The sequence below is a fragment of the Ochotona curzoniae genome, unplaced genomic scaffold, assembly GCF_017591425.1.
Source record: "Ochotona curzoniae isolate NIBS_2020 unplaced genomic scaffold, NIBS_Ocur_1.0 scaffold_4701, whole genome shotgun sequence".
Taxonomy (NCBI): domain Eukaryota; kingdom Metazoa; phylum Chordata; class Mammalia; order Lagomorpha; family Ochotonidae; genus Ochotona; species Ochotona curzoniae.
In genome coordinates, this window is record NW_024467122.1 from 50,837,457 (window position 1) to 50,857,487 (window position 20,031).

Below are 20,031 nucleotides of genomic sequence, written 5' to 3' on the forward strand. Positions count from 1 at the left end.
GTCTTCTCTGTATTCTGCTTTTTAAATTAAGAAAAAAAAAAAAACTAAACTAAAACTAAAAGCCTTGTGGACTGCTAATGGGAATATAAAATGTGACAAGCTGCTGTGAAAAACAGTTTCAGGGGGCCCTCAAATAATTATCAAATTACCATAAGGTAAATTCACTTCTAGGAGTTTACTCCAAAGAACTGGAAGCAAGGATTCACTCAGATATATGTATACCCACATTCATGATAACACGAATAAACAAAATACAATATATAATTAAATTGAATATTCTTTAAAGGAAGGAAATTATGAGACATACTACATAAACATAACATGAATGAATCTTGAAAACATTATTCTAGGTGAAATAAGGCAGCTTAAAGGATACCTACTTATAATAGATACCTTGCATAGCCAAACTGCTAGAGATAAAAAGTAGAATGGTGGACACAGGGGAGAGGAGAGGAAATAAGGAGTTAGACTATAAAAGACAAAGAATTTCCATCTGGCAGGTAAAAAAATTTTGGAGTTAGACAGTAATAATGGCTATACAACAAAGTGAATACATTTAATAGCAAAGTGCATTTAAAACAGTCTTACATAACCTCTGATGTAATTATAAAAGCCAAATAATTTTCACTATATCACGCTAAATCAACAGGGGGAAATATAATAGAATGAAATGGAAGTTGGCTGTATGTAACTTTGAGAACTATTGCCCTATACCTACAAAGCCTGGTATATATACTTACCCACTGCTACATAACAAAGAACTCAAAACTTATGTTTTACAACAATGATTATTACCTCACAATATGGATAGACTGGGAAAAGTTCCACCCGGCAAAGAACTGAGGCAACTTCTGCTACAATATATAACTTAGCTTTTAATATGTATCATCAGCTGCTCTGGGCTCCTAGCTTTGGATCAGCTCAGCTTTGGCCATGTGGCCACCTGGAGAGGGAACCAGCGGATAGAAGATCTCTCTCTGTCTCTCTTCTTTATATCTGCCTTTCCAATAAAAACAAATAAGTGTTTAAAAAGTATCAACAGCTAGCAAGGAACTGGGCTCTCTGTCTTTCCTGCTCTTTATATCTGCCTTTCCAATAAAAACAAGTAAATCTTAAAAAAAAAAAAAAAGTATCAACAGCTAACATGGAACTGGGATCTTCAAGTCAACAAAACACAAGGCCTGAATCCCAGAATAAACATCAGAATAAGTCTGGAAACAGATTCTGGGGAGTTCTTCAGAACACTGAAATATATCTAAGAATAGACTTGTCCCAGTTAAGAAGGCCCAGAATACTACGAGATATCCAGGTAAAGTAAATTGCTTCTAAAATGGCTCCACATGATCCCTATTCCTGAAATCGATCCCTTCCTCGATGGAAGCTATGCGATCTAGTGACCCGCCTCTAATGAAGGGAGTAAAGTAAAAGTGATAAAACATACTCTACTAGAGAGGTTACAAATGCCTGTGACATCTGTGCTTGTATTTTGTCTTTCTAATCTTTGTACTTGCTTGCTCTAGTGAAAGAAGCTCTCAGACTGCCCCATGGAAAGACTAACAGCAAAGAACTAAAGCAGTTTCTGCTAGAACATGATTTAGCTGACAACAGCTATCATCCAGCTCTCAAAGAAATAAGGCCCTCAGTCCAACCACATACAAGAATCCTGCCAACCACCACCAGAGGAAGCTTGCAAAAAGATCCTCCATCAGCTGGATCTCATGATGGTTGCAGCTTATAACTGACCCAAAAACAGAACACCCATGGGAGTCACACCTAAAATCATTATCCAAAGATACTGAGAAACAATAAAAACTGTGGCTTTCAGACAACAATATTTGGGACCTCTGTTAGGCAGCAATAGGTAACTACACACCAGGCTTCATGAGTATGGGGTAACAGTTCCTCCAAGTTATAACTGACCACAGACAGGTTCCTTCATGATTCCACAACATGGACTATATCTAAAACATTTTAAAAACTTGAATATACTACCAATATTGTCAATAACTATTTTGGATTCATTTTTTCAGTAAGACTAATTACTTAAATGGTCTTATCGCTAGAGAGAAATTTTAAAAATTCTTGCTTGGCAATATCCATAATTATTTAAAATAGGAGTAAAAGTCATGCTAATAAATTCTGATAATGATGCTAAACCTGGAAATGTTGCCAAACAATCCGAAGGAAGGTCAAAATATGAATAGGACACACTAAATGGAGATTCAATTTGTAAGTGTAAAATAATATGTGGTAAGAAAAAAAAATAACCAGAAATATTTGCTAAATAGAAAAAGACTGAGACTAAAAGTATTAATGTACACTATGTGAAAAAGTTCATGAAATACAAGTTATTTGAAAAAACTAGACAAAGATTTCAGTGTTTTAGGCATCAAAATAAACATCTTTTAATTCCATTATTAATGAACTTTTGGAAGAACCCTCATAAATAATAGTAATAATTAGTTTATTTTTCATGTTTCTCTTTTTTCATTTTTATTTAAATATTGGACAGGCTAAGAGACAGACAAAGCTTCCATATTACAATAGTCCCAAGCACCCTGGAATCCAGGCCTGCTATGTGGGTTCAGGAACCCAACCTGCCAGGGTCTGCACTGGCAGGAAGATAGAATCAGGAGCCAGGGCTGGACATTGAACTCAGGCTCTGCAATGTGGGACACAACTGCTAGGCCAAATAGTCATTCTTCACATGGTCCTCAGCCAACAGAAGAAACAGTCACATTCATAGCCAAACGTACTTCAGAACAATCCCTGTACTATTTGCATGCTGCTAAATGGAAATTACCATGTATGCCTAAATGTCCAAGATTGAACCCTATAATACAACTACTTACCAAACTCATACAAAAAATGTTTTTGTCAGAGCCCGGGTCTGTGGTGTAGCGGCCTAAGGCACCATGTGCAATGCCAACAGCCCACACAGATTCCAATTTGTGTCCTAGCTTCTCAATGTCTGATCCTGTTCCCTGATAATATGCTAATAACCTGGGAAAAACAGTGGAATATGGTTGTAGAAATACAGTGGAATATGCTAATATGCTAATAGCCCAAAAAACCCAGTGGAACATGGAAAGTGCTTGGGATCCCACATCCTTGTGTAAGACCCAGAAGAAACTCCTGGCTCCTGGCTTCATCCTGGTCCCTTGGCTGTTGTAGCCATTCAGAGAGTCAATCAGCAGAGGGAAGATTTCTCTCTTTCTCTTCCCCTCTCTGTAACTCTGCCCTTCAAATAAATAAAATACATCTTTAAATAAATAACCTTTAAAACAAGTTCTTGTCAGCAAGAGAAAAATTATTACTCTGTAATTATGATTACAAATTAAATTACAGCATTTGTATGTTACAATTTGCTTCTAAAATTAACAAAATTAGTTCACCAAAAAGCAAAGAACATTAAACCAATGTCACTATCTTATTTCTAGTCTAGGTTGAAAAGAGTAAAAATTAGTTCAAAATGTGCTCTGAAATGAAGCAAATTTCAAGTACCCACCTACATAAGGAAAGGAAGCATCAACACAGCTAATATCAAAGAAGTAACTGAAAAAATTTAAAATGTGAGATCTCTTGTACAACACTATTGTTAGGGATATATTTTGAAAATAACTTTGTGTTATAAAACAAAGCTGAAAATATGCATACACTACAAACCATAAACAGCAAAAACAGAAACACCCTAAATGTCCAGCAAGGATAGATGCCATAAAAATTAAGACAAACTAAGCAGCAAAAACAGTACAAGTTATAACCTAGTTCTAGAGGACAGAAGTTTGGCCTTGCACTAGGCTCAAGTCATGCAATGCAGGGCTGCTTTCCTTCGGGAAGCCCTAGGACAGAATCTACTTCCTCGTCTTTTCCAGCTTCTACAAGCCCTCTTCATTCTTTTGCTCATAGCTCCATCTTTCTATCTTCAAAGCCAAGCAGCATAGCATCTTCAAACCTCTTTTCTGTCTCTCCCCGCCCTCTTTGTCCCCTGCTTCCACTGTCACATCTCCTTATTTCTGATACAGTAATTCATCTTCCCTATTATGAGGACTGTTGGAATTGCACGGGATCACCTGGATGATCAAGAAAGACACATCTCAATAGCTTAATTTAATCACACATGCAAAATCCCTCCTGTGTCATAAAGTTAACATATTTATAAGTTTCATGGATTAGAATACAAAAATCTTTCGGGAACATTATCATATTGAAGAAACTACTGCTATACTATTCGAAATTAATGAATCAAACAGACAACCCTGGAAAGGGCAAACAAGAATTTACACAATATCTATTTACATAAAATTTAAAATAAAACTAAAAAAATTAAAAAATAAAAAACAAAAAAAAAACAATAAACCAAACTATGTTAAGTAGGCAAATGTAGATAATCTATAAAGAAAAGCAAGAACATTATGAACACAAAAATCACAAAATGGGGGTGCGTATTTGGCACGGCAGTTGAGATGTCATTTGATGTGTCTGTGCCCCAAATGGCAGAGCTTGGGTTCAAGCCCCCGTTCTGATCCTGATCCCAGCTTCCTATCACTGTCACACTAGGAGGCAGCAGAAAACGTTACCAGGAGCAGTCACTTACATGTGAAACTAGGATTGAGATTCCTGCTCCTGGTTTTGCCTTGGCCACTGCAGGATTTAGGTAAGCAGAAAATCTTTTCCTTTAACCACTCACTCCACGCCATTCAAATTAAAAAAAAAAAAAAAGATAGGTGTATTTTTTAAAAAGCACGTTAGAGGCCGGAGTGATAGACTAGTGGCTAAAGTCCTTGCCTAGAACGTGCCAGGATCCCATATGGGTGCTGGTTCTAATCCCGGCAGCTCCACTTCCCATCCAGCTCCGAGCCTGTGGCCTGGGAAAGCAGTCAAGGATGGCCCAAAGCCTTGGAACCCTGCACCCACGTGGGAGACCCGGAGGAAGTTCCTTGCTCCTGGCTTCGGATTGGCTCAGGTCTGGCCATTGCAGTCACTTGGGGAGTGAAACATTGGACGAAGCTCTTCCTCTTTGTCTCTCCTCCTCTTTGTATATCTTTGAAATAAAAATAAAATAAATCTTTAAAAAAACACAGCTAATCCAAGAGTTGCAAATAGGCAGAAATTTAGATTGAGTACAGAAATAGTCCTACCTGCACATATATACAACTTCTAACTTCTTATGAACACAGTAAGTTTTTTTAAAAGATTTATTTATTTTTATTGGAAAGGCAGATATTCAGAGAGGAGACAGTGAGGAAGATCTTCCATCCGATGGTTCACTCCCCAAGTGAGCGCAACGGCCAATGCTATGCCGATCCAAAGCCAGGAGCCAGGAACTACCTCCAGGTCTCCCACATAGGTGCAGGGTCCCAAGGCTTTGGGCCATCCTCGACTGCTTTCCCAGGCCACAAGCAGGGAGCTGGATGGGAAGTGGAGCTGCCAGGATTAGAACCGGTGCCCATATGGGATCCCGGGACATTCAAGGTGAGGACTTTAGCCACTTATTGGCACACGCAGACGCGGGTTGAGTCTTTTGATGTTTATTGATTTTTAAGATTGACTTTTTTCTCAGGAATCAAGTTATAACCCTCTCGTCTTACGCGCCCTCGTCTCACAACCCACCGTAATCAACCCTCACCACGCCCCCTATCCCACCCACGAAAGTCAGATATACAGAGAGGAGGAGAGACAGAGGAAGATCTTCCATCCGTTTGATTCACTCCCCAAGTGACCTCAATAACCAGAGCTGAGCCGATCTGAAGGCAGGAGCCCAGAGCCTTTTCCAGGTCTCCCACATGGGTGCAGGGTCCCAAGGCTTTGGGCTGTCCTTGACTGCTTTCCCAGGCCACAAGCAGGGAGCTGGATAGAAAGTGAGGCCACAGGGATTAGAACTGGCACCCATATGGGATTCCGACATGTGCAAGACAAAGACTTTAGCCACTAGGCTACTGCACCATGTGTAACACACTAAGTTTTAAAAAAAGGTTTATTTTGAAAGGCTGGGTGGTAGCACAGTATACTAATCTTCCATATGCAGAGTCAGTATATATACAAATTTGTGTCCCAAATGCTCCAATTCCCACTCCAACTCTCCGTTTATGGCCTGGGAAAGCAGCAGAGGATTGTTCAAGTCCTTATGTCCCTGGGCTCATGTGGTAAGATAGAGAGCAAGAAAGAGAGAAACATCTTCCATTTTCTGATTTACTTCCCAAATATTCCCATTGGCTGGAACTGGTTCAGGCTGAAGCCAGGAGCCAAGAATTCTAATCAGGAGCCCAGCATGGTAGCCCATTGGCTAAAGTCCTCACGTTGCACACACCGGGATCTCATATGAGCAACAGTTCTAATCCTGGCAGCCTATTTCCCATTCAGCTCGTGGCCTGGAAAAGCAGTGAAGGACGGCGCAAAGCCTTGGAACCCCACACCCCCTGTGGGAGACCCAGAATTGGTTTTGGGTTCCTGGCTTTGAGTCAGCCAAGTTCAGACACTGCGGCCAATGGGGAGTTAATCAATGGATGGAAGATCTCCCTCTTTGTCTCTTTGTATATCTGATTTTCAAATAAAAGATAAATCTTAAAAAAAAAAAAAAAGAACTCTCATCAGGTCTCTTCCATGTGCAGCAGGGACACAAGCACTTAGGACAACGTCGGCTGCCTCTGTGAAGCACTGGCAGGAAGCTGGAAGCCAGATCGGAAGTGAAGTAAGCAGCAACCAAACCATACAGGATGCTCGTGCTTCACCAACCACAGCACAGACTTTCACAAATTTTTTGAAGCACCCTCCTTTATGTTATTTGAGTACCAAAAGAAGATAAGAATGTTGTTAAGGCCCAGTGCAACAACTCAACTGACTGATCCTCCACCTGGCACCGTTAGTATCCCGTAAAGATCCTGGTTTGTGTCTCAGCTGATCCACTTCCATCCAGCTCCCTACTTGAGGCTGGGAAAGCAGTTAAGGATGGCCCAAAGCCTTTGAATCCTACATCCACACGGCAGAACCTGGAAGAGGCTCTGGCTTCAGATTGGCTCAACTCTGGCTGTTGTTGCGGCCATGTGAGAAGTAAACCAGCAGATGGAAGATCTTTGTCTCTCCTCTCTGTAAATCTGTCTTTCCAATAAAAATAAATAAATAAAAATAACAAAAATTGTTTGTACTTTTATCCTGTTTATTCTTTTAGTTTGTGGCTGTTACACCCATACTGTCTTGAGATGTTTCTCTATAGATTGTTTCATTTTCTACTTGTATCTATAAAGCTCAGGGAGATTTCATGCTTTGAAAAAAAAAATGCATGTCGGGCCCGGCGGCATGGCCTAGCAGCTAAAGTCCTCGCCTTGAACGCCCTGGGATCCCATATGGACACCAGTTCTAATCCTGGCAGCTCTACTTCCCATCCAGCTCCCTGCTTGTGGCCTGGGAAAGCAGTTGAGGACGGCCCAAAGCTTTGGGACCCTGCACCTATGTGGGAGACCTGGAAGAGGTTCCTGGATCCTGGCTTTGGATCGGCATAGCATTGGCCGTTGCGCTCACTTGGGGAGTGAATCATTGGACGGAAGATCTTCCTCTCTGTCTCTCCTCCTCTCTGTATATCTGACTTTCCAGTAAATAAATAAATCTTTAAGAACAAAAAAAGCATGTCTAAATCATATTTCTAAATGTGTTAAAAACTATTCATCAAATGCCTCCAATTATCAAAGCAAGAGGCAGGATGCTTTCAAACTAACCATGATCTATTATATAAATAGTACTGAAAAATATATACATATATATTTAAACTTGATTAAAATGTATTAAGATGCAAAATAAATTTTACAATTAAAACATTTTTATGTTATAAAAGTATCTAAAACATTACATTTAAGATAAAACAAGATGGCTATATACACAAATTTATAAAGACCAGCTAAATTTTTCAAGGCATTTAATATATGAAAAACAGAAATAAGATAAGACTAAAGAATAAAAAATTCAATGGAATTTGACATTTTCATTGTTCCCCATTTGTCTTAGTAAAAGCCTCTTTGAAGAGTCAATGAAAAGATTTGTGAATTATCCTAAACTTCAAATGCTCAATAAATAAGTTATTTGTTTGTTTTTTGTTTGTTTGTTTGAAAGGCAGATTTACAGAGGGGGAGAGAAATACAGGGCGCAGGGATGAGGAAGAAGAAAACGAGGATAGGAAAAAAGAGAACTGGAAAAAGAGAGAAAGAATGAATGAACCCTCGTATTTGCAGGTTCACCTTCTAAATGGCCACAACAGCCTGGGCCGAGCCAGGCAGAAGCCAGAGCTTCATCCAGGTCTTTCACATGGGTGGCAGGGGCCCAAGTACTTTGACCAGGTTTTGCTGCTTTCCCAGGAGCATTAACAGGGAACTAATTGGAAGGGGAAAACACCCAGGACTCAAACTAACATCTACATGGTATGCTAGCATCACAAGTGGTGGCTTAAAATGCTATGCCACAATGCCAGCCTATCACTCTAAATTATATTTCTAAATAGCATGGAATATCCCTGACCTCAATAACTAGTTTCAACCAAGTTAAATAGCTCTTAAAGTGAAGAGGGGAGCCATCATTTGGCACAGCAGTTAAGACATTGCCTGAAGTGCCTACATTCCATGTTGGGGTACTTGGTTTCAATTCCCAGCTCTGCCCTCAACTGAAGCTTCCTGCTAATGTCCATATTTGAGGCAGGGGTGGGGTACGTGAGGTGAGAAGGGAAAAGAAGGTAATGACTCAAAATACTCAGGTCCCTGCCTCCCACAGCAGCTCCCAAGCACCGGCTTCACCTGGCCCAGCCACAGCAGCTGCAGGCATCTGGGGAATGAAGCACTGCATGGGAGATGTTCTTTGCCTTTCTCTATGTATCTATTTCTCCCATTCAAATAAAACAACTAGATTTTAAAGTGCATACAAACTTTACTGGTCAGTATGGTTACCATTACTAACAACAGAACAGAGTGTAAACAATGGAGTTCTTCTCTCCCTGACTACCATACTAACAACACACAGAAACAAATTCTTCCCTTATAGTACAGTGCAATTTGTATGGGTGGATTATATAGAAAACTCTAAGCTAGTCCATTCTTGAGCAACCCGACTGCAACCAAATCAACAAAATACAGCTTTATGTTATGATGCTCCCTCCCACTATGACAAATTTAAAAAATAGAGAACCTATTCTATGATAACCTTCACCCTAAAATGATTTTAAGTTAATTTCCCTTTAAAAAAAAGATCAGGCAAAGAAAATTCAAGTTATATAAAGTCTTATGATAAGTTTCAGAGGAAATCAAAATAAATTCTGCCTTCATATGGATGCCAATAAACAGTTTGTGCTAATGTGTTTAGTTTTTATAAGAAATGGTAAATAGGGAATGGTACTGCAGCATAGCAGGTTAATGCTGCCACCTGCAACACCAGCATCCCACTTGGACAAGGGCTCATGTTTAGCTGCTTCACTTATGATCCAGCTCTCTGAAACAGCTTGGGAAAAGCACTGCAAGGTGGCCTAAGTGTCCTGATCTCTACCACCAATGTGAGAGACCCCGCTGAAGCTCCTGGCTCCTTGTTTCAGCTTGGCCCAGCACTGGACACTGCAGTCACCCAGGGAGTTAATAACAGCAGCAGATGAAAAGCTGATCTCTCTCATCTCTCTCTTTTTTTTTTTTAGCTTCTAACTCTGACTTTCAAAATACAATGTCTTCAGCCTGTCACGGTAGTGTAGTGGTTAAAGTCCTCACCTTGCACATTCCAGGATCCCATATGGGTGCCGGATTGTGTCGTGGTGGCCCTGCTTTCCATCCAGCTCCCTGCTTGTGGCCTGGGAAGCTAGGATAGGATGGCCCAAAGTCTTGGGACCCTGCACCTACATGGGAGACCCGGAAGAAGCTCCTGGCATAGAATCGACTTAGCTCTGGCCGTTGTGAATATTTGGGGGATGAATCAGCACTCCCCAAATGGAGGATATTCCTCTCTGTCTCTCCTCTTCTCTATACATCTGTCTTTCCAATAAAAATAAATCTAAAAAAAATATAATGTCTTTTTTAAAAATACACTAGATATTATTGTACCAATTCAATTTTCTACATTACAAATCAGGTGTAAGAGTGTAATAGGCTCTTATATATGTGTGTGTCTATACATAGGTTTATGATTATTTTTTGACATACAAAGATATTAAATTCAAATTATATCCTAATTACTTGTACTTTTATTTAATGCATCACCTATAAGGACTATCCTAGCTACAGAGACATGGTAACTGCTGGAACACCTTTTTCTTGTAACCACATCCAGCCTTGCTATTGGTAATACCTAGTCCTAGCTCCTGATAGTTTGAACCCAGTGGTTAAGTAACTGAAGCCTGGAAGAACCCAAAATTGAAACCCACTTTGAAGAAACAGGTGGACTCTCTGGGATGAAACTTTTCACAGCAGCCTGGTAATCTGAAATAACGTGTCTAAAACTGCGTTTGCACTGGTGTGAACACAGTTTTTATAAATTTTTTCAATTTTAGAACATTTATTTTTACATTATTGAACTAATTCTACCTGTAATACAATCATTAACCTCTAAATCTGATGAGTACACAGAACAAACTATGGCTGATAAAAAAAAAAAAAAAAAAAAGCACAGGGAAAGTCTTCCCTGAACCCTCCTCTTAACTCTTGGGTCTGTTAGATGCACGGGTGTGTATTTTTCCTTCAAAATGCTGGGAACGTATGTAATTCCTTGTTCTATAAATGTCTTCTTCCACTATCTTATATTTCCAAAAGTGAGGAGGTTATTTCTCTTTTGCTCACTGCTGAATCTCTGGCCCCAAATACAGCAACACAGTAGATACTTAACTAGCATTTAATCAGTGAACAGATGATCCACGCGGTAGTTCAAAGGCTGGGAGGCTGAGTTAAGGCAGTGGAAAAGGGAAAGAGGCTTCATAAAAGTAGAACTGAGAGAAACAAAGGACATATTTAAACAAATTTTTTTTAAGAATTCTGAGCCTAGGTCTAATTAATTGGTAATGCTTTCACTAATAGAGCTAAGGAAGTTAAACAGAGAACTAGATTTGTCTTAATATGTTAGATTTTTTAACAGATTTATTTATTTTTATTGGAAAGTCAGAAGTACAGAGAGGAAGAGAGATGGAGAAGATGTTCCGGGCCACGCTGGTGGCCTAGTGGCTAGGGTCCTCACCTTGAACACGCCAGCATTCCATATGGCTGCCAGTTCTAATCCCAGTAGCCCCACTGCCCATCCAGCTCCCTGCTTGTGGCCTGGGAAAGTAGTTGAGGATGGCCCAAAATCTTGGGACCCTGCACCCACGTGGGAGACCCAGAGGTGGCTCCTGGCTTCGGATCAGCTCAACTCTGGCCATTGCAGCCACTTGGGAAATGAATTAGCAGACGGAAGATCTTCCTCTGTCTCTCCTCCTCTCTGTATATCTGCCTTTCCAATAAAAATATATAAATCTTTAAAAAAAAAAACATGGTTAGGTTAAATCTTCATAACTTGCCAAACAGAGCCAAGAAGCTACTTACTACCTCCTATTCTTCGGAAGACACTACTAAATCCTAGATTCTTTTCAAGTAACAGCCAATATTTACCCTGGGAAGTTTTCCCTTAGTTGAAAAGAAAATAAATTCCTATAATCCAACAATAAACAACCACAACATCTCAAAAACACCAAGGAACTTATATACAGGTTTTAAAAAATCCAAGATGTGAAGCATGTGCTACGGTATAGCACACTAAGCCTCCAGCTGCAATGTCAGCAACCCAGAATATCTGGGTTAAGCACTGGCTCTAATTAACGCAAGGCTCTTGAAGGCTGTGATAATGGCTAAGTGATCAGGTTCCTGCCATCTACATGAGAGACCAAGATGAGTTCTGGGGTTCTGGTTTCAGCCCAGCCTGGCCCAGTCCAGTACAGACAAGCCAAGCCAAGCCAAGCCCAGCCCAGCTCAGCTCAGCTCTAGTTATTGATGGCTTCTGGAGAGTGAACTAGTACTTACACATTCTCAAATACACAAAATCTTTTTCAAAAATCATCAATTTATGGGCCAGGCACCGTAGCCTAGCAGCTAAACAACTCTCCTTGCACACACTGGGTTCTCATATGGGCCCCGGTTCTAATACCAGATGCAGCATTTCCCATCCAGCTCCCTGCCTGTGGCCTGGGAAAGAAGTTGAGGATGGCCCAAATCCTTGGGTCTCTGAACCCATGTGGCAGACCTGAAAGATGTTCCTGGCTCCTGGACATTGCAGACATTCATTGTAGCCACTTGGGGAGGAACCAGCAAATGGAAGATCTTCCTCTCTGTTTCACCTTCTCTCTGTATATCTGCCTTTCCCATAAAAACAAATAAATCTTTTTTAAAAATCATCTACTTAGAAGATAAAATTTTCTGACAAAATATTCACATTATGTAAATTCTCATAACAATTTCAATCAGTGTTTTAAACCTACAATCAAGAATTAGTAGAATCTAATGAGGACATAAACTATTTCTAAGTGATAATATTGGTTATATTTCTAACCAAAATTTAGCCCCCCCAAATTCAACTTTTTTCAAATGAACTTAAAGGTTCCTTTTAAGCAAATATAGAAATAAGATATTTAACTTAAAAGCACAGGGTATTTTCAGCACCAAAGAGTCTATTCTCTGTGGCTAAGAGGAAAAAACTATCACAACTATCATTATTATTTAGAATATAGTGGATAACCCAGATAAGATGGCAAGGAAGTAAAACAGCATAAAATATGTTTAATTGCAAAAATCTAAAAACATTGAAGATATTCTGAAATATCAACAAGATAAATCAAAGTAAATAAGCACAAATAGCTTCAGCTTTGAGAATGTAACAACGAAGAATGTAACAAAAACGTAACAAAGAATGCATGACTACACTAATTCCAAAAAACACTGCCTGATTTAAAAGCCCGCTTGCCACATATGCACAAAAGAAATTCTGGGAGCGGGCACTGTGGTAAAGCAGTTACCATGTCACTCATACCCCACAGGAGAGTGCCTGAGTTTGAGACCCCACTCCACTTCCAATTCCAGCTTCCTGATCACACAGCTCTCAGGAGCAGGGCAAGAGGACAGGACTGCATGCAGTGCAGGAGGTTAAGCCAAGTTTTGCAATCCTGGCAAGCTCCTCTGTTGCTGGATCCCGGCAAAGCAAATGATGACCCGAGCACCTGGGCATACGCCACCCACATGGGAGATCTGGATGAAATTCCTAGCTTTGGACTAGCCCAGTCCTGTTTGCCACTTGGGAAGTGAACCAATAGACAGAAGATTCTCTCTCCCTCACCCTCTGTGTGTCTTGTGTGTGTGTTTCTGCTTAAAAAAAAAATTATTTAAACATTTATTTAGGAGCTGCCATAGTCACAGTGCCCTTGCAAGATAATCCTCCACCGGCAGTACCAGCATCCCACGTGGGCACTGCTTCAAGTTTCAGCTGTTCCACTTTCAATCCAGCTCCCTTATAATGTCCAAGGCCTTGGACCCTGCACTCACGTGGGAGACCTGAAAGATACTCCTGGTTCCCAGCTTGAGACTGACCTAGCTTTAGCCTCTGCAGCCATTTGGAAGTGAAACAACAGAATGTAGATCTCTCCCTCTCTCTGTAACTGTTTCAAGCAAAACAAATAAATCTTTAAAGATACATATTTAGGGCCCGGCGGAATGGCATAGTGGTTAAGTCCTTGCCTTGCACGCCCGGGATCCCATATGGGTGCCGGTTCTAATCCCGGCAGCCCCGCTTCCCATCCAGCTCCCCTGCTTATGGCCCGGGAAGGCAGTCGAGGACGGCCCAAAGCTTTGGGACCCTGCACCCGCATGGGAGACCCAGAAGAGGCTCCTGGCTTCGGATTGCCTCAGCTCCAGCTGTTGCAGCCGTTGCAGCCACCTGGGGAGTGAATCATCGGATGGAAGATCTTCCTCTCTGTCTCTCCTCCTCTCTGTATATCCGCCTTTCCAATAAAAATAAAATAAAAAAAAATACATATTTAGGGCCCGGCACAGTAGCCTAGTGGATAAAGTCCTCATCTTGCAAGCTGGATTGTGTCCTGGCTGTTCCAGTTCCCTTCCAGCTCTCTGCCATGTGGCTTGGGAAAGCAGTTGAGGATGGCCCAAAGCCTTGGGACCCTGCACTCACACAGGAGACCTGGAATAAGCTCCTGGCTCCTGGATTTGGATCAGCACAGCACCAGCCATTGCAATCACTTGGGGAGTGAATCAATAAATGGAAGATCTTCCTCTCTGTCTCTCCTTCTCTCTGTAAATGTTTCCAATAAAAATAAATAAATCTAAATATATATATGTGTGTGTGTGTATAAACCTGTGTGTGTGTATAAACCTGTGTGTGTGTGTGTGTGTGTGTGTGTGTGTGTGTGTGTGTGTGTCTACAGAGTTACAGAGAGAAGAGACAGAGATCTTCCATCTGCTGGTTCACTTCCCATATAGCTACAACAGCCAGGGCTGGACCAGGACAGAGCCAAGAACCAGGAACTTCTTCCAGTCTCAGATGTGGATGTGAGAGATACTTGGGCCATCTTCTACTGGTTTTAGAGTTGGACTGGAAGTGGGGCAGCCAGGATATGAACAGCTGTTCTTTGGCATCGCAGGCAGTGGCTTTATCTGTTATACTACAATACTGTTTCCAAACAATATTTTTAATGTGCATCCTGGGAGTACGAGTGATGGCTCAAGCAACTTGTCCCTATCAGCACATGAGAGTCACAAATTGAGTTCTAAACTTCTGGCTTTGGCCTGGCTCAGCACCTGCTATTGCAGGCATGTAGAGACTGAACCAGAAGTTAGTCAGTGTCTGTCTCCATGTCTGTATCTCTCTTTCATATCCTTCAAATAAAACTTTAAAAAAATGTGCCTTCTATAGTATTGTAGTAATGTAGGGGAAATCGGTGGGAACAGAGGACTTGGGGAGGTTAGAGGAGAAATCTCAGAGCCTATGGAACTGTATCATAAAATAGTAATTTTAAAAAGGTATACAAAAAAGTTCCTTATCGAAGTTTTTGTTTTGTTTTGTTTTGTTTTAAGTGGAAGGTCCAGCAGTTAAGATGCCCCTTGAAAAACGTACATCCCATTCTGGATTATTGGGTTTAAATCCTAGTTGAGCTTCAAATTCCAGCTTCCTGCAGGTGTGCACCCTGGAAGACAGCTGGTGATATCTCAGCTGGCTGGGTCCACGTGACCCACAAGAGACCTACACTGGGCTACTGGTCCTCACTTCTGACCTCTGGCTAGGGAATGAACCAGAGGATGAGAACTGACTCTTGTGTTTGTGTGTCTCTGCATCTCAAATAAAAAACAGATAAAAGTGGAGAGGGAATAAAGCTATACTTTCTACCAGTTCTCAAGGGTTATTGCATTTTTCTGGTCAGCCTGGCCTCCACTAGTTCTATAATGGTCACTAAACATTTTCCCTTATTACAGATTTTTCTTAAAGCAACAAACATTCATTATTTCATACTTTCCGAAGATTACAAATCTGGACGTGTCTTAGCTGGATGATTGCAGCTCATGAACTCTCATGAGCTGAAATCAAGTTGTCCTCTGTTTATATTACTTTTTAAATGAATTGCCTTCACCCATCAAATTTAAATGCCATAGCAACATATAACTCAGCTCTGTAGTATTCATTTACTTTGAGAAATGCAACAACACATCACTCTTGTATTTTAATGCATTTTAGATGTAAAATACCGAGTAAACAAATTTAACTTCTAACATTTCATTTAATGATACTTGAAGCATTACATAATTGAGTTCAATTTGCTAAAGCAAATGGGCTCTAAGTTCATGAGGCTTCTAAGGCATTTAAATAATCACTATTTCAAAAAAAGTTTTTAAACCACAAATATCTAAAGATATATATAACATAATACTAGGAAATTCACCAAACTATGTATTAACTATAGTACAATCTGATGAGCAAGCTACATTATTTTTAGTCAGCCCCCAACTAATGATCAAATTTGTTTTGATACTATAAATTAAATTAATGAAGCCAGAAACTTCCATTTCTTTTACATGTATAAAACTAAGAGGAAAAAGAATATCCTGAGATTCCTAAGAGAAAAATATGAGGGAAACTTTCTTTTGGCTTAGCACAGTAGCCTAGTGGCTAAAGTCCTTGCTTTGCACATGCCGGGATCCCATATGGGTGCCAGTTCGTATCCCAGCTGCTCTGCTTCCCCTTCCAGCTCCCTGCTTGTGGCCTGGAAAAGCAGTCAAGGATGGCCCAAAGCCTTGGAACTCTGTAACCATGTGGGAGACCCAGAAGAAGCTCCAGACGCCTGGCTTCGGATCAGCTCAGCTCTGGCTGTTACAGTCACTTGGGGAATGAACCAACAGATAGAACATCTTTGTATCTCCTCTCCGCAAATCTGACTTTCCAATAATAAATTATCTTTTTAAAAAATAAATGAACCTTTCCTTTACAGCTATTATCCCAAGCATCCCTTTTAGTACCTTCATTAAAATGTATCACATAAGAAAACATAAGCTAAAGATTCTGTTCAGTTTGAATAAACTACAATATGCCATCCAAGTACACACACTGAAACATTTTTAGATATAAAAACAGTTCTTCAGGGACAGGCAACATGGTACACACCAAGTTAAGCCATCACCTGATATGCCAAGCATCACAGATGAGCTCTAGCTCAAATGCTGGCTGGCTGGCCCACTGCTGTCTGAGCTCCCTACTAAAGTACCTGAAAAAGCAGGGAAAGACTGTCCAACTACTTGGGCCCTTGCAACCCACAAGGAAGACAAGGATGAAGTTATAGCATCCTAGCTTTGGACTGGCCCAGTCCTGGCTGTTTATGGAGTGAACCAGTGAATGGGAGGTCTCTCTATTCTCTTTGACTGTCTCTCTCTGTCTCTTTCAAAAATGCATAAACAAAGGAACAATTCTTCAATATTTGTGACATTAAGTTGTATTCACCATCAATACTGTTTGCTTTTTTTTTTAAATGGGGGGTGAGGGGAAGGTAGGAAGTAATATACAACTTTCAATCTCTACAAAATCACTCCCCTTTCTCCCTGACTAAATGAATGTCACTGTATTCCACTTGGCTAAAAGAGAACAGAACAAACACCTTTCAGGTCTCCCTGGCAAATCAGTGTTTAGACACCAATGCAACTGTTACAAAGTGGTCAATCAACACTGTAACAAACCAGAGTGGATCCTCAGTGGGCACAACCCGTGCTCATTCACAATCTCACACTCACGCACACACACAGTTTTTACCAAATAAGAAACACCTTCATATCCTCCATAGATGAAAAGTGTTCCTCCAAAGAACATCAAGAAAAGCACGTTTCTAAAGCTAGGGGAGAGAAGAGTCAATCCCAGCATTGCTGCCTCCTCTCAACTTTAATTCAAAGCAAAGTACAACTCAATGTCATTCTACCTCGAACGCAGCCACAGCTGAATCAAAATTAACTTCCTTGGTAAGATAAAGCACCCTGGCTTTCCCTGGCTGGCTGACTTCTCTGATGTGACAGGAGATGTGTGTGCAGGCTTTTGTCCCTCCCACGGCATCCCAGGGTGTCAACTTCATCATCTTTGTCGAAGCGAATGACGAACAAATCTCTCGGATCATTACTCCAGTACCTCGCCACAACACCCACAACACGGCACACGGACTGCACGGTCCCAGGCCCCCTTCCCACCAGGCTCCAACGGGCTGGGAAAGACGCGCTCCTATTGCCTCAGAATCCACGGGGCAATCTGGGTCCTGGCTCCAGTCTGGGTGATATGTGGGTCACCCAGAGACAGAAACAGAACGGCGCTTCGTTGACCCTTCCAAGTTCAGGGAAGACACCCAGAACCTCGGGGTGGGTGAGGAAGGGAAATGAGGGGAAGAGAAAGCAGAACGGTCTCAGAGCTGGAAAGTGACCAAGTCTGAGGCGTGGGCAGAGACCTCCGAGCCTCGGGGTTGGGGAGGGGTCCCCATCCCCTCCTTACTCCAGGGTCTGGCCACTGGGCGAGGGGTGCGGCCCTTGGAGGCAGGGGTCAGGATTCGGGGAGGGCGGAGTCGGGGCTCCCAAGGGCTCCCTGGGGGTGGACGGGCAGGGGGTGGGGGGTGTGTCCTACCTGGGCCGTGGCGGACGCAGGGATTTCGGGCGGAGGGCTCGGGTCCAGGTCAGGGCCAGGACCGGTAGGGGACAACCCTTTGCAGGCGGGACCGTCGCCGCCTGCCCATCCCCCGCCGCCGACTGCGGCGGGACCCGAGCGCGGCTTCGAGGGCCAGCCGGCTGGATCGTCCCCCCTCAGGTACCGTCCGCGTTTCACAGGCGGCGGCGGCTGCTGCTGCCGTTACTGTGGCTGCTGGCCTCCCTCAGCCGCTGCTCTAGTGCCAGCCCCTGTTCCTCCTCCTGCCGCCGCCGCCGCCGCCTAGTCCCCACCGCTCCCATCGCCGCTGCGGCGACTACTGCAGCGCCCGCTGACCCGACCCGACGTTATTCTCCCCCCTCCTCGCAACCTAGCACAGCCTAGCCCACCTGCCCCGCCAGTGCGCACGCCCACCTCTCCACCGCAGGTGCTGATTGGAGAATGCGTTCCGAACCCGCAGCCACGGTTGGCTGTTCCCATTGCCTATCACGGAGGGGGCGGAGAGTCGGGCGCAGAGCGTCTCCGCCCCCCACCGGAGAATTGCCGCTATCTTCACGTTTGCCTGAGAGGGCGAGTTACCGGGAAAGGAGCATCACAATAGCAACACGCATGCGCATGGGGATTCTGGGCCTCGTAGTTCCAGCCTGAGCTGCAACCGCCCGCGCGCGCCCGCGGAGAGAGGTCGGGCTTCTGCCGAGCTCAAGGATGGACGCGGGAAGGTGTTCTTCCCACCTCAGCAGTGGATTTAGAGAGGCGTGGATGTGACGCCACAATTTGAGTTGTTTGACCGAAACCCGAAGCTGTTTCGTCACGAAATGAATTTTCACACCGAGGCAGTTACGATGACGGGCCCCGGATCGTGAGGCAGGCTCGCGGCTTGAGGGAACCTCGCATCCCCCTCAGAGCTCAAGCCGTCAGGGTCTCCGCCGTGGGAGCCCCGGGAAAGGCCCGAGAGGAAAGGGCTCGGGGACGTCCTCGCAGGACGTCAGCCGGAGTGGCCCTGCGGCTGCTCGGCCCACGGGAGAACGAGGATTCAGTCAGCAAACCCCCGGGGCGGACCTTGTGGGATTCCAAGTGGCAGTGTGCGGGAGTGTGCGGGAGCCGCTCCAGACTTTGACAACGAAGTGGGCAGAGCAGTAGGTGTTGCGGGATACCTCGGCCTTGGGCGTGCGTCGTGTCCGCCCCTTGGATGAAAGAAAACCTTTCAGATCTGGACCTTGCCCGGTCTTCTCCCCCACCCCGTGTGTGTAGAAGGGAAACCCCAGTTCCACAACTTTCCCGAAGCTCTGACGCTGATTCGTGACAGAAGCAAAACTTGGGTCCCCCAGTTTCCGTCATGGTAATCACAGCACGCCCAGAGGTCTGCCATGGGCAGAAGAGATACAGGGACGAATGAGCTCCACTTTTAATCGTTTAAAAAAAAAAAAAAAACTTCCGGAGAAATCGTTAAAGCCAATTAAGGGTGTAGAAAAGTTAAATATAAATGCTATACTCAGTCTCAGAACTGTTCCTACAAGAATCTGCTGCTGCTCGTTCGGGAAATGCCACACCCTCTTGATATTCTTTAAGGAAAAAAAAAGCAGATGCCTATGCTGTCTTGTCCTGATTTTTAGATTAAAAGGCAGGACAAAATGTACATAAAAAGCAACTGATGATGCAGTTCATCTTATTGTACTCAAACGTAAAGAAGTTGCTAAATTGTTTTTCTTTCTACAATTTAAAAGCACAAATTGTTTTTTCCATTACTTCATCTGCCAGAAAATATTTGATGGTATTGTCCAGATGTGTCACTTGAACAAGAAAAGACTAGGGTTCCTGCAAATATTTTTCTTTAAAATCAAGGCAATTTATGGAGAAGTGTGTCTGGATTCATTGAATAGGTTCCAATAA

At 42.8% G+C, this 20,031-nt stretch overlaps 1 protein-coding gene across 1 annotated transcript in view; it reads right to left on the bottom strand.

Annotated features, from left to right (window-relative positions):
- The window catches only part of TTBK2 (tau tubulin kinase 2), a 140,562-nt gene extending 122,273 nt beyond the window's left edge, over nt 1-18,289 (bottom strand). The window contains exon 1 of the mRNA XM_040968369.1: nt 18,124-18,289. The gene's annotated coding sequence lies outside the window, so the exon portion shown is untranslated. The remainder of the gene's footprint in view (nt 1-18,123) is intronic.
- Nucleotides 18,290-20,031: the final 1,742 nt, after the last annotated feature.